Raw genomic sequence first — 16,225 nt, 5'->3', positions numbered from 1 at the left:
ACGGAGTTAGTCAGTGATGACATATCCTCCTTCAAGGAGCGAATTTCCGTTTTACAAACAGCCTCCAGGCGGGCAATGTATCTCTCCATATCCATTTTGGTTGGCATAGCATTGATTTGGTCTCTTAGAGCTGACATTTCTGAGCGTTGTTCATCCCCATAATGTTGCAGGGGAGTAGCTGTATTCTCCCTTCCACGGCAGGGGAGGGCAAGCCAGCTCTGCTCAATGGCCTCTCCTGAGCCAGCTGCTGGGGTATGTGAGTGTTGTGGGGCAGGGAATGACCGCGGGGTGCTTGGTGTGCTGGAGCAGTCAGGGAGGGAGGCAGAAGATCCCCTGCCCTGTGAGGACCCAGAGGGAGAAGCGCGCCCTGCAGCCATATTCCCACTGCTCACCCCTCCCCCATCATCCACCACAGGCCGGTCTCCGGCGTCTCTCCCAGGAGTCATCCCTCCAGAGGTCTACGGTGCCGGGTCAGTCAGTAACTTTCCACCCGGCTGTTGTGCAGAGCGGGCGGGGGAAGCAGGAGAGCGCTCAGGCTGTGTCAGCCGGGTCGCTCAGCACGTGTCCCGGTCGCCATTACAGGCCTGGGAGGACGCTGGGACTCGGTCAGGAATGGCACGATACCTTGCCCCCCGCGGCTGGAAATCCCTCTGGCAGGTGTCTGCGACCTGAGACCCGCTTTCCCTCTCATCTGGCTCCGGTAAGCTTCTTTAATCGCTGGTGGATGGTGGTGTTTGCAGCCGTTGGTGAGGAGCTCTTACAGTGTGCTTCCTGTTGGCTCCATGTCCAGGCCATGCCCCCCAATATATTATTCTTACAAAGAAGTATGCTTCTTGACGTGTTTAGGCTGAGGAAATTCTTTTACATAAGTGGGCAACCTGAGACTGACATATGAGTCCTAAGTTGCAATCCCTACTACTAACAAGAAGAGATGGACGAACCAGCAGATGTTCAGGTTTGGAGGTCCAAGCCAAAAAATCCGGATTTGAACCCGGACACCAGTTTCCTTAAAAGTCTATGGGGACCTGAAGATTGTGCTGTACAATTGTGGTAGAAAGGGCTAAGGGGATTAGAGCAGGACAGTTATACTTATCGCATAGCTGTAACATTGCTTCCGAGTCTTTTCATTAACCCTTATACATATTCACTGCTTCCCCTGCCCACCATCAATCCCGGCATCTGTGATTGGTTGCAGTCAGGCTGCGCCCCCATCCTGTGTGAAAGCATCTGTGATTGGTTGGAATCATACACTCTGTCTGTGTCTCAATAGTGGTGTAAAAATAAATAAATTGGCATAGAGTCCCCCAGTATTGTGAAACCCAGCACAGTTAAAGCATACAGCTACCGGCTGCAGCCCCCAGCCGTGTGCGTATCTTGGCTGTGTATCAAAAAAAGAGGGACTCTGTGCAGTTTATTTTAATTTTTTTAAATAAATAATTTTTAAATATGGAGTGCAGTCCTCCCAATTTTGATACAGAGCCATGATAAAGACGACAGCTGTATTTTCAGGCTTGGGCGGCCCATGGTTATTGGTCACCACCCAGCCTAAAAATAGCAACCTCCAGCCCTAGATTAGTAATTGGAGGCATCTATGAGACCCACCCATCATTAGTACTCGTACTCATGTAAGTGAAAAGAAATAAACACAAACACCAAAAAAATCCTTTATTTGAAATAAAATACAAAAAACTCACTCTCTTTCTCCAATTTATTAACCCCCCAAATACCCAGGTCTGACATAATCCACACAAGGTCCCATAACAAAACTCAGCTCTGCTACATACTGAAGTCGCAGTGTGCATTCACATTACAGATCATGGCCACAGCTGTGAGTGGTGACGTCCCTGAGTTTAACTGCGGTCACAGATGGAGGTTCTCATGGTACCCCACCTGTGACTGCAGGTAAGCTCACCTCAGGTGAACTGATTGAACTCAATGACCTCACCCCAGACCTGCATCTCCAGGCAGAAAACCTTATTATTTTTTCAAAGAGATGCAGATTTGGTACTAAAATTTATACACAACATTTCTGCACCAAAGCTGCATCCTCTGGCAAAAAAACCATCAAAATGCAGCGCGGTTTGGATGCATTTTTTTGCCAGGAAATGCAGATTTGGTGCAGGAATTTGGTGCATAAATTTCAACACCAAATCTGCATCTCTTGGCAAAAAAAATGCACAGAAATGGTTTGACGCCTTTTCAGTGTGGTTTTCTGCCAGGAGATGCAAATTTGGTGCTGAAATCTCTGCACCAAATTTGCATCAACTGTCAGAAAGCTGCATCGAAATGACATCAAAATTGTTTTTGTGTGTTTTTTTGCCAAGAGATGCAGAGTTGGTTCTGAAATTTATTCATAAAATTCCGGCAACATATCTGCAACTCCTGGCAAAAAAATGTATCAAAACAGTGCGGTTTTACTGCAATTTTTTGCCAGGAGATGCAGATTTGATTCTGAAATTTATACACCAAATTCCTGCCCCAAATATGCATCTTCTGGCAAAAAAAGCATCAATATTGCATTAAAAGTGCATCGTGTTTAGATGCATTTTTTGCCAGATAATGAAGTATTGTTGCAGGAATTTAGTGTAGAAATTTCAGCACCAAATCTGCATCTCTTGGCAAAAAAATGCAGTTTTATGCCAAGAAATGCAAGTCTCATTGAACTGAATGAGTTAATCTGAACTGAGGTTGCTGAGTTCAATGAAGTCACCTGAGGTGAACTCATTGAGCAGTTAATCTCAGTGAAATAACACACAGCTGAGGCTCAGTCAGTTTCTGTCTGAAGCCGTAGCGTGCGGTCATGTTCTGTAATGTGCCTGAGCGCTGCGACTTCAGTATGTAGCAGAGCTGGGATTGTTGTGAGGCCTCGTGTGGATTACGTTGGACCTGGGTGTTCGAGGTCAATAAATTAGAGAAAGAAGGTGATTGTTTTCTATTTTATTTCAATTATAAAATTCTTTCGTTGTTTGTGTTTATTTTTTTTCACTTACATGATTAGGAATCGGGGGGTCTCATAGACGCCTCTCATTACTAATCTAGGGCCTAGTGGCAGCTGTGAGCTGTCATTAACCCCTCGTATTACCTCAATTGCTACCACACCAGGGCAATCGGGATGAGACAGGGAAAGTGTTGGAATTATCATTTCTAATGGATGCGAGAATTCTGGGTGGCTGCAGGCTGCTATTTTGAGGCTGGGGGGCCCAATAACCATGGGTCTCCCCAGCCTGAGAATACCAGCCCCCAGCTGTCAGCTTTATCATGGCTGGGTATCAAAATTGGGGGGACCACACACTGTTTTTTTAAAATTATTTATTCGAATAATTGAGAGAAAAAAAAGCCGCATAGGGTCCCTCTTATTTTCACACAGAGTCAAGATAATCACAGGGCTGGGGGCTTCAGCATGTAGCCATCTGCGCTGTGTATCGCAATATGGGGCGACTCTACCTCAGTTTATTCATTTATTTTTACACCAGTATAGGGACTCAGACAGCATGTGTGATTCCAGCCAATGACAAACACTGTCCCACAGAGTGCCTAGACTGATGGTGGGCGGGGGAAGCAGTGAATATGAATGAATGTTAATGAGCGGACCCGGACATAGTGTTACAGCTACGCGGGAGACTCAGTAACTATAATGCTCCTGCTTTATTCCTTATTTTCTCTCTTTTTCCTTTTTTTTTTTTTTTTTTTTTTTTATTATACAGGTAGCCAAACCCAAACAGTTACTTGGATTTACCTGAGAAGTTCTTGTTCTGGTATGAAGCATGAAGCATCTGGTATGAACCCCAAATTTTACAGTTCATTTTCGCATATCACTATTAACAAGCTTTAAAAGCACATGTAAAGACATCTACGGAGCCCAGAGTGCAGTTTTAAACATTACAATGAATGCAGAAGTATATACTGTACTTTGTAACAGCTTAGAAGCATGCTGAGGCTGCGGAGGAGAGACATCTGTGTAAAATAGAGTATTCTTTGTGTCACTGATAAATCTTTACATATAAAATCAATATTAAAATCTTTGTATGAACATACCCTACAAGAACCAGCATATGATTCTACAAGACAGTGATGGAGTAGAACCTGTGACTTCTCTGCATTTAGTGGTCACTACTCACCTGTGCGGTTATCTGTAGGAATCTCCTCTTTACACCGCTCATCACCCCTCACATATGTCTCTGTAGTATTAATAATCACATCTTTACCCTAAAACAAAAATTGTAAAATTGACAGATAAAGCGTGAATAAGTTTGAAGAACAGAAAAAAAAATCAAATAGCTGTAGGTCTCCTTTATAAATCCAATCTGTAAACTCTTAATTGTAAACAGCAGTCTCCATAAAAATGTGAGATGTGAGAAGATCCAGACATCTAATGTCTATGATGAGCTATATCCGGTCATCTCCACCAAGTATAAAACATCTCCTCTCCAAATGGGCCAATATCTCTAATAAATTGGCCGTTCAGTATATTACTGGCCGATAAAACAAGACTGTACACAAGACCTTCATATCATAGGGAAGATTTCATGATGCCTTCTCTACATCTACCTGATGATCCTGAGGAACATCGGGATCTTCTTGTTTACAGTCCTGTGGAAGAAGAGGACGGGGACATCTCTCTGGTGTTGTCCTCTCACTGGATAGAACTGGAGGAAACACATACAGGGACTGAATTCATTCCTTACATACAGATAATTATAGGCCGTGTGTATTTAGTCCTGTCTATTACCTGGTGATGTGAGTGGCTGGGGAACCTCCATCATGACGTCCTTGTACAGATCTTTGTGTCCTTCTAAATACTCCCACTCCTCCATGGAGAAATAGATGGTGACATCCTGACACCTTATAGGAACCTGACACATACAATGATACTGTCATCCCCCGATCCCTTCATAGCGTTACTGTATAATGTCCCAGCATTCCCAGCAGTGTCACCTCTCCAGTCAGCAGCTCAATCATCTTGTAGGTGAGTTCTAGGATCTTCTGGTCATTGATGTCCTCATGTATCAGGGGGTGAGGTGGAGGCCCCGTGATTGGGCTCAGGGGTCTTCCCCATCCCTCAGACACAGGGGCCTGACAGCGGTCACTAGAGGTCTTCTTCACTACTGTGTAATCCTGGTTATGGAGAAACACATTAATAAATCTCACTACAGACATTTCCAGAGTCCTCACCTCTCCAGTTCTGTCCATCTGTTATTCCCATAGATAAGAATGATGTAATGTGACGTCATCAGAATCTCTCACCTCTCCAGTAAGCCGGAAGAGGATCTCTAGGGTGAGGTGTAATATCCTCTCCGCCATCTTGTAATTGTCCTTAGCTGTCCTTGATGGGTCAATCAGGAAGAATATTTTATATAGAAGATCTCCACTGAGAGGATCCGATATTGCTGGGACCTGAATGAGGAGAAGATGAGCCAATATAAATCATGGAGTCACATTTAAACATTACAAATACTGGAGATAATAAGGAGAAACACGAAGGAGCAGTCTCTTTTCTCATAAGGACTGGTACTGTCTTGGCCACTAATTGGCTGCAGTGATTATCCAGTGGCAAACCAAAAGTTTAAAACTTTTTTAAAAGTGTGATTACTTCTGTCTGGTTGTTGTGATGCCATTTTCTTGGTGATTTTAGTAGTTTGACATTGTTTTATCCCTTCCTGTGTTAGTTTTCCACATTTGCTGGGCCAAATAGTTTGCATATTTTATCATGGGTAGTCTAATTTTGCTTATTTTTTTTTTGTTTGTGTTTTTTTATATAAAACATGGCAAAGACAAATACAAACTTATCTCCAGATATTAGGAAGCTTATTATTCTGAGAGTGAAGTCAGGCAAAAGCAAAAAAGAGGTAGCGATGGAATTCAATCTCTTTATCCGTTTCCAAAGAAGTGTGCACCTACGTACCTATTTTTCTAAGAGAGGACCAGTCCCACGGACAGTGCCGTGAGTCTCCACCCAGGTGCAACAGTTCGGGAATAGTTTAGGCCTCTGTAGTCAGAGTGCGGTATTTGCACAGTCCCGTTAGGGTAGCAGTCACAGTAGAAGAAGCTGCTGTAAATATATTGATAATCTGTTGTACCCTTTGTGTTGAGTATTGTGATAGTTGGGGCGACAGAGTGACTCTCCTCAGCTAGAGTTCAATTGCATATTGTGTTTTTCCTCACCAAATCATTATCCCTCTTTCCCTGCTGCTTTGCAGCCTGTGTATGTAATTTTCCACACAATAAACTCTTTCTTTGGTTTTATCCATGAGCCTGTCCTGTACCATACCTTACTCTGCAGTGCGGTGTCACTCGGTCATCACTTCAATGGCAAGCAGTATATATTATATATATATATATATATATATATATATATATATATATATATGTATATATATATATATATATATATATATATATTTATATATATATACTGCACAATTGGAAAATGTAACGATCTAAGGTACCAAACACCTACAGTGAAACATGGTGGTGGAAATATCATGGTTTGGGGCTGCTTTTCTGCATCTGCCATTGTTCCGCTGGAGAAAGTAATGCTGCCACACAGTAAATCCAAAGTAGGCAAGGGCTGGAAATTCGAGCAATACAATGATTCTAAGCACACATCCAATTTAGTCAAAAACTGGTTAGCAAAGAAAAATGTTCACTTGTTGCAAAGGCCAAGCCAATCATCTTATTTAAACCCCATAGAGCACCTTTGGGATAAGTTAAGGTGATGAGTTGGGGCTCATACACATAGCAATAATGATGAATTGTTTGCAGATTTGCAAATGTAATGGAGCAAGAACCCTCATGATGTCTTGAATACCCTAGTGGCTTCAATGCCTTGTCGGTAAGGTGCAATAATTAAAGCAAGGGGTTATGCTGCAAAATACTAAGTTATGGCGTTGTAAAGAATGAGTTACTCTTTATGTTGTGATCAATAAGTAGTAGATGCAAAACTTTTGGCAGTCAGTTTTCTTTAATTAAATGACCATACCTATATTCAAAAGCATTTTGGTTAAAATTAAGGTCTTGCATGATGACAACTTCATGCAGTTACAATCAGCATCGGACTGGCTACCGGAGGAACTGCAGTAATACCAGTCCTGGTCGCGGTTACATGCACTGGACTCCGGAGCTCTCAGCTGAGCTCCAGAGTGCAGCCTGGACTGTCCGCAGCTGAATGCAGGTTACCGTAGCCAGGACTGGTATTACCGGAAACCGCCGGTAATACCAGTCCTGGCCGCGGTTACCTGCATTGAACTCCGGAGCTGTCACCTGAGCTGAGTGGAGTTCAGCTCGGCCTGTCCGCAGCTGTCATGAACTGAACTGTGATAGCCGGCGAATCAGTCGGCGCTAACAGTTCAGTCCTGGAAACCCGCGGCTCAGTCCAGGCTCCACTCTGGAGCTCAGGTGAGAGCTCCGGAGTTCAGTGCAGGTAACCGCGGCCAGGACTGGTATTACTACAGTTCCTCCGGTAGCCAGTCTGACGCTGCTTACAATTCATCACCAGGAAAATGGCATCACAACAACCAGACAGAAGTAATCACGCTTTAAAAAAAAAAGCTAAACTTTTGGTTGTTACTGTATATTAGATCAGAGTTTACAGAGACTGACAAAGGCCCCAGGTAGCTTTGAAATGGGAGATGAGAGGGTTCATCAATGTGAGTATTACTAGTTTTATTAATTTGCAACATTCTGAAAAGGTTTTTTTTACCATCTACACGAGTCTGACATTGCTGAAGAGTGAAAGGGATTACAAAGTGAACAGCCTGAAAATTGAAATGACTAATAAATCTTCTGTTACAAAAGCAACCCTTAAGATCTTTTGCTAATCTTTGAAGTCGGCAACGTGATAATAGGCGTCTATTAGATCTATCACCCTCATGAAACATGTAAATAAAGCTTGAATAAAGAATGACTTGAACTTAAGAAACTTGTTCAAGTTCCTTAAATTTATTATATTACGGTGGAGTGGTCCATTTTTTCACAAGAAAGAGAGGGGAGTAAAATCACTCACCTTCTTCTTGCCTTGGCACTGGAATAAGAACCCCATGCTTTACAGCTTCTCACACCTCACCTTATAGAGCTGCAAATTCTACACATGAGCAAAAACTCAAAAAATCTTTGTGGGGTAGTGGAAATGAATTTTAATGTTTGAGGAATTGTAACCTTAATCGTACCTGAGGTATGTTATCATTGTGTGTTGTGTTTTTTTTTGTGTATCACATGAAGGACCCCTAAGCATAAAGCCGCTACACTTCTTCTAGAAGGCCCACCATATTGCATAAACTTATTTTTCAGAGAATTTGACAATGAAGGGTGGGAAATCTTTTCTTTTCATCTACCATTTTCTCTAAGATTAAAGGGGGCTTTACACGGTAGCGATATCGCTAGCAATTTCTAGCGATAGCGACCGTGTAAGTACCCGCCCCCGTCGCGCATGCGATTGTTTGTGATCGCTGCCGTAGCGAACATTATCGCTACGCAGTGTCACACATACTTACCTGGTCGGCGGCGTCGCTGTGACTGCCGAACAATCCCTCCTTCAAGGGGGAGGGACGTTCGGCATCACAGCGACGTCACCGCAACGTCACTAAGCGGCCGGCCAATCAAAGCAGAGGGGCGGAGATGAGCAGGACGTAACATCCCGCCCACCTCCTTCCTTCCTCATTGCGGCCGGCGGCAGGTAAGGAGACGTTCCTCGCTCATGCGGTGTCACACATAGCGATGTGTGCTGCCGCATGAGCGATGAACCACAACGCTAAACAACCCTTATCGATTTTATACTTTGGGTCGACCTCTCCATGGTGAACGATTTTCACCATTTTTGAGGTCGCCTAAGGTCGCTGGTAAGTATTACACGCTGCGATATCGTTTAATGACGCTGGATGTGCGTCACTAACAACTTGACCCCGGCGACCAAACATTAACGATATCGTAGCGTGTAAAGCCCCCTTTAGTCTTGGGCGGGCTTTGCACACTACGACATCGCAGGTGCGATGTTGGTGGGGTCATGTCGAAAGTGACGCACTTCCTGCATCGCTCTCGACATCGTAAGGTGTAAATCCTAGATGATACGATTAACGAGCACAAAAGTGTCGTAATCGTATCATCGGTGTAGCGTCGGCGAATTCTATAATTACGCTGACGCGACGGTACGATGTTGTTCCTCGTTCCTGCGGCAGCACACATCGCTGTGTGTGAAGTCGCAGGAGCGAGGAACATCTCCTACCTGCGTCACCGCGGCTCCCGTCAGCTATGCGAAAGGAAGAAGGTGGGCGAGATGTTTACATCCCGATCATCTCCGCCCCTCCGCTCCTATTGGCCGCCTGCCATGTGACGTCGCAGTGACGCCGCACGACCCGCCCCCTTAATAAAGAGGCGGTTTGCTGGCCGGAGCGACGTCGCAGGGCAGGTGAGTGCATGTGATCATCACACTATCACAATGATATCGCAGCTGTGACAGGGGCGGGGACTATCGCGCTCGGCATCGCAGCATCGGCTTGCGATGTCGCAGCGTGCAAAGTACCCCTAAGGAAGAGCCCAAAAGAAACACTATATGACAAGGTATAGAACATAGGCTGATGATCTGGCAGCCTAGCACAGTGTGTCTGCTGAGATATCTGCCAGGAAATCAGCGGCTTAGATTATATTGAGCTATGTCAGAATATTTTCCTTAATGGGGTGTACTTTTTATTGGATTTTCAAGTTGCCAGAACCAGACGATCAAGGATCTTGTAAGTACATGTGGCGCCCCTGAGGCGTCATATATACAGGTGAAAGCTTTCAGGAGCTTAAATTTACCTGCTGGAGCCTCCAAGGTGGATCTTAGGAAACATTTATTTTTTTGTCTAAGGGGTCTATGAGAGATCCTATGTCAGGCCTGCACAGCATGAGAGCCACCAAATGATGTTGTGAGTTCCTTAGAGACACCCAGAAGGCTTCGGTTGTCATCTTCTTATATTGAGTTGTATTTGCATCATTCAGATGAGAATACACTTGAATATTTGCGTGCCGGGACAGAACAGAGCGGAGCAGCGCTCATCATCCCCCACCTTGGCATGCAGCAGTGTGAGGAAGTCCTTATGTTTTGACCTCATCATACTGTTAGGGTATGTGCACACAACCAGTGTTCACAGCATTTTGGACACAACATGCTTCAGCTGTGTCCAAAATGCTGCGGTATACAGTACAAGCATAGTGGATGGGATTTCTAGAAATCCCGTGCCCACTGTGCTTGTTTTTCCCGCAGCAAATACTGACCTGCGGTTCAACTTTCCGAGCCGCAGCAAGTCAATTGTTTGCTGTGGAATCTCAAGTGTCCTCCATAGGGAGAACACAAGTGAAAGACCGCAGCGCACCGAACCCTGATCGTGGGGGCACGAGCAGCTGTGGTCCGATGTGTTCTCCTGCGGAGGAGACTCGCAGGTCAGGGCACCCTGAATCCAGGATGCAGCGAGCCATAACAGTGCAGGAGAAGTAAAGATGCAGCAAGAAATAGTGAGGGCTCAAGGAGTAGCAGAAGATTATAATATTTACCATGATAAAAGCGAGGAGAAAAGTTGGTATTAGACCTTATGGGGCACGAGGGAGGGAGGATTTTGAAGGAGGAACAGTATGCAGAGGGGCAATATGGGACATGTTTTGGAAGGTGCATGGTGTGAGGGAACATTATGGAGTGGTGCAGGGTGGGGGTAGACATTTTGGAGTGGTGTGGGGGACATTATTGGGCAGTGCATAATGTGAGGGACATTGTGAAGCGATAGAGTGTTGGGGACATTACAGAGTGGTGCAGGGTGTGAGGAACATTTTGGAGGGATGCAGCGTGTGGGGGGTGGCATTTTGGAGGGGTGCAGGGTCTGTGGAAAAATTTGGGAGCGGTGCAGAGTGTGTGGAACCTTATGGCGTGGTGCAGGGTATGAGGGACATGAGGGTATGAGGGACATTATAGAGTGGTGCAGGGTGTGTGAAAACATTATAGAGCAGTGCAGAGTGTGGGGGATATTATGGAGCGGTGCAGAGTTTGGGGAACCTTATGGAGCGGTGCAGAGTCTGGGGGGACATTATAATAATAATCTTTATTTCTATAGCGCCAACATATTCCGCAGCGCTTTACAATTCAGGATGATCATATACAAACAAGTAAAAGTTATAGAAAATAAAATATTTAGAGGGAAAAAAGACAACCCTGCTCGTGAGAGCTTACAATCTACAATGAGATATGGGGGGGGGCAAGGTACAAGTGCTTATTTACAAGGACAATCCAGTCATCTCACGGAAATGGGGGATAGATGGAGTTTGATGTGGAGTTATGTTGTGAGAAGTTGTACAGGGACTATGTGAATTGAATCTGATTAGGGAGTGTGATAGGCCGCCCTAAAAAGATGCGTCTTTAGGGTGAGTCTGAAGCTGAGTAAGTTGTGATTTGTCCTAACTTCTTGGGGTAGAGCGTTCCAGAGGGTTGGTGCAGCTCAGAAGAAGTCTTGGATCCGGGAGTAGGAGGGTCGAATAAGTGTGGATGTTAGTCGAAAGTCGTTTGCAGAGCGTAGAGAATGGGTGGGGTTATAGACAGAGAGGAGGGTGGAGATGTAGGAGGGTGCTGCACTGTGGAGAGCTTTGTGGGTGAGAACAAGCAATTTGAATTGGATCCTATGATATATGGGCAGCCAGTGCAATGACTGGCACAGAGCAGAGGCATCCGAGTAGCAGTTAGCCAGAAAGGTGACCCTGGCTGCTGCATTAAGGATGGACTGTAGAGGAGAGAGTCTAGTTAGGGGGAGACCAATTAATAGAGAGTTACAGTAGTCAAGGCGAGAGTGGATCAGGGCCACAGTGAGGGTTTTGGAGTGGTGCAAGTGTGCATTATCGAGTGGTGCAAGTGTGCCGCCCCCACGACAGCCGACGGGCTGCTCGGACCCGGATCCGCAGTGGCTCGAGGGGTCTCTGGATCAGAGACAGTGTCGCGCGACACCATCGGAAATAAAGGGGGGAATTGTTTGTGGTTTTGGGATAATGTTCGTGATGCCACCAACGGTGTGTGGTAATGTGAGGGACCACCGCTGCCGGTTTTGAGGAGCCCGGGGACGATGATGTATGGCAGCTTAAGTTGGTAACCCCTCCGTGGGCAGGGGAGTGGTGTCCCGGGGTCCGGTGATGGATGGCGTGGGGAACCCGTCGGGTGTAAGGGGGGTAACGTGTACTCACACAGTCCAAAGTCACTGACGCTGACACCAGGTAAACCAAACTCTTGAGCACTCTGTGGTCTGTTGGTGTTGCTTGTTAGCCTGTGACCTTGACCTTGGCACCTCTTTCTGTAGTTGGTCCCTTTCAGCTTAAAACTAAATGGGTCCCGCTCACCCATATGGCTAATGGAGTGAGCTTGCTCTCAGGGTTCACGCTTGGGATTTTCTGGACTATGCAGTGGGAAAGTCCTATCCCCCTCGTTGCGCTAGTACCCCGATTTTGGAGCGGGTGGAGAACGGATCTTGAAGGCTCTGTCCTCGTTGGGTGAATTACCGGTACGTCAGAAGCTACTTCCTGGCCTAGGGTCCACGTATCCCATCGTGCCCTGGCCCCTGCCCGGTGATGGCACAAGGCCGCCGGCTGTCCTCCTCGACAGTCCGTGCCCCTTCTCACGATCCCCTGCGACCGGGATCCAGCTCCTACCAGGCTCAGACCAACATCTGCCACCTAGTAAACGAGGAGCCCAGCTCCTGACCTCTCGTCTCGAGAGTCACTTCTTAACTACTGTCTCCTAACACTCCTGACCTCCCCTTAACCAACCCCCCAAGTGGCCGGCCCTATTCCCTTCAGGCTATCCACTGGTGTGTCTGGTGGGTGTGGTGCAGAGTGTTCCTAGGGTTTTGATTTGCTTGTTCTTAGCAACACCAAAGGTCAGGGACCCGTAACCAAGGAGGAGGTGGATATCACGCAGAAGAGCAGATTGCACAATACCCTGTGACCACCTGATAGGCCAGGGCGTCACACATACACAAAAAAAGCAAAATGGACATGATTTCCCACATATTATTGGTACCTTTCCGAAATTGTGGGTAAACAACTTTGTTACCATTACCTCCATTATATCTGCGGTAACTGACAGAGTCGGAGCCTCGTCCATTATATCTGAGGTCACTGACAGAGCCTCCTTCATTATATTTGAGGTCACTGACAGAGACAGAACCTCCTCCATTATATCTGAGGTCACTGACAAAGACAAAGCCTCCACGATTATATCTGTGGTCACTGACAGAGACGGAGCCTCCTCCATTATATCTGAGTTAACATGACACCTTCTCTCCATCTACCTGATGATCCTGAGGAACATCTGGATCTTCTTGGTTACAGTCCTGTGGAAGAAGAGGACGGGGATATCTCTCTGATGTTGTCTTCTTACCAGATAGAACTGGAGAAAACACAAACAGAGACTGAATCCATTCTTTACATTCAGATAATTATAGGCCGTGTGTATTTAGTCCTCTCTATTACCTGGTGATGTGAGGGGCTGGGGAACCGCCATCATGACTTCTTTGTACAGATCTTTGTGTCCTTCAAAATACTCCCACTCCTCCATGGATAAATAGATGGTGACATCCTGACACCTTATAGGAACCTGACACATACAATGATACCGTCATCCCCCGATCCCTTCATACCATTACTGTATAATGTCCCAGCAGTGTCACCTCTCCAGTCAGCAGCTCAATCATCTTGTAGGTGAGTTCTAGGATCTTCTGCTCATTGATGTCCTCATGTATCAGGGGGTGAGGTGGAGGCCCCGTGATTGGGCTCAGGGGTCTTCCCCATCCCTCAGACACAGGGTCCTGACAGTCCTTACTAGAGGTCTTCTTCACTACTGTGTAATCCTGGATATGGAGAGACACATTAATAAATCTCACTACAGACATTTCCAGAGTCCTCACCTCTCCAGTTCTGTCCATCTGTTATTCCCATAGATAAGAATGATGTAATGTGACGTCACCAGAATCTCTCACCTCTCCAGTAAGCCGGAAGAGGATCTCTAGTGTGAGGTGTAATATCCTCTCCGCCATCTTGTCCCTGTCCTTATCCATCCTTGATGTGTCAATCAGGAAAATTATTTTATATAGAAGATCTGAGAGGGTCCGATATTGTAGGGACCTGAATGAGGTGAAGATGAGCCAATGTAAAAATCATATAGTAACATTTAAACATTACAATTATTGGAGATAATAAGGAGAAACATGATGGATCAGTCTCTTTTTTCATAAGGACTGGCACTATCCTGGCCACTAATTGGCTGTAATGATTATACAGTGGCAACCAAAAGTTTAACATTTTTTTAAAAGAAATGTGAATACTTGTGTCTGGTTGTTGTGATACCATTTCCTGGTGATTATAGTAAACCAGAAGAAAATGGTTGTCAGCTCTAAGAATGAAAATTGTGTTTGACATTGTTTGATCCCTTTATGTGTTAGATTTCCATATTTGCTGGGCCAAATATTTAACATATTTTATCATGGGTAGTTTAATTTTGCCTACATTTTTTGTGTGTTTTTCATATAAAACATGGCAAAGACAAATTTATCAACAGATGTCAGGAAGCTTATTTTGTGAAGTGAAATCAGGCAAAAGCCAAAAAGAGGCAGCTATGGAATTCAATGGTTCTCAGAGACAAGTGTCACGTATAATAAAGAAATAAAGAAAGAAAAATAATTTTATGGACCAACTGACAGACCTAAAAGTGGACTAACACGGAAAAAACTGTTTCCAAAGTTGATCACATTATTAAGAAAAAGTCTGTATCTGATGTCCAGAAAAGTGCTGTACAGATTTCACACAAAAAGAAATAAAAATATGGGGTCAAAGTGAGTCTCCAAACTGTGGTGCGACGGCTAAGAGCAGTAGGATTGAATGCCCGAGTTCCAGTCAAGAAGCCTTTCATCTCTGCAAAGAACACAAGAACGTGAGAGCGGCGGACGCTGGTAACGAAGGTAAATATCGGGTAACCAAGGTAAGGGCTTCTTGGTTACCTGATGTTTACTGTGGTTACCAGCGTCCGCAGAAGCCGGCTCCCTGCTCACTGCACATTCAGTTGTTGCTCTGTCGCTGTCACACACAGCGATCTGTGCTTCACAGCGGGGGAGCAACAACTAAAAAATGGTCCAGGACATTCAGCAACAACCAACGACCTCACAGCAGGGGCCAGGTTGTTGCTGGATGTCACACACAGCAACATCGCTAGCAACGTCACAAAAGTCGTTCCTTAGCAGCGATGTTGCTAGCGATGTTGCTTAGTGTGACGTGTCCTTAAGTTATGGCATTGTAAACAATTACTTTCTATGTTATGATCATTAAATAGTAGATGTAAAACTTTTGGTCGTTACTGTATATTAAATCAGAGTTTATAGAGACTGACAAAGGACCCAGGTAGCGTTGAACTGGGAGATGAGAGGGTTCATCAATGTGAGTAGTACTATTTTTATTATATTGCAATTTTGCAGCATTATGAATTTTTTTTTTTTCTAACAGCTACACCAGTTTGACAATGCTGAAGAGTGAAAAGAATTACAAAGTACATAGCATGAAAGCATGAAACTGGACGTGACTAATAAATAGTGAAAGGTGGACTTGCACATACAGTTAGGTCCAGAAATATTTGGAGAGTGACACAATTTTCGCGAGTTGGGCTCTGCATGCCACCACATTGGATTTGAAATGAAACCTCTACAACAGAATTCAAGTGCAGATTGTAACGTTTAATTTGAAGGTTTGAACAAAAATATCTGATAGAAATTGTAGGAATTGTACACATTTCTTTACAAACACTCCACATTTTAGGAGGTCAAAAGTAATTGAACAAATAAACCAAACCCAAACAAAATATTTTTATTTTCAATATTTTGTTGCGAATCCTTTGGAGGCAATCACTGCCTTAAGTCTGGAAGCCATGGACATCACCAAACGCTGGGTTTCCTCCTTCTTAATGCTTTGCCAGGCCTTTACAGCCGCAGCCTTCAGGTCTTGCTTGTTTGTGAGTCTTTCCGTCTTAAGTCTGGATTTGAGCAAGTGAAATGCATGCTCAATTGGGTTATGATCTGGTGATTGACTTGGCCATTGCAGAATGTTCCACTTTTTTGCACTCATGAACTCCTGGGTAGCTTTGGCTGTATGCTAGGGGTCATTGTCCATCTGTACTATGAAGCGCCGTCCGATCAACTTTGCGGCATTTGGCTGAATCTGGGCTGAAAGTATATCCCGG

The 16,225-nt window shown here is 44.9% G+C and overlaps 1 pseudogene; it reads right to left on the bottom strand.

Moving 5' to 3' along the window:
- Window positions 1-16,225, bottom strand: part of LOC142312854 (uncharacterized) — a 67,704-nt pseudogene that overhangs the window by 18,440 nt on the left and 33,039 nt on the right.

This window comes from Anomaloglossus baeobatrachus, chromosome 5 (genome assembly GCF_048569485.1).
Source record: "Anomaloglossus baeobatrachus isolate aAnoBae1 chromosome 5, aAnoBae1.hap1, whole genome shotgun sequence".
Taxonomy (NCBI): domain Eukaryota; kingdom Metazoa; phylum Chordata; class Amphibia; order Anura; family Aromobatidae; genus Anomaloglossus; species Anomaloglossus baeobatrachus.
Note: the sequence above shows the minus strand (reverse complement) of the source record. Positions and strands in the feature narration are given on the sequence as shown.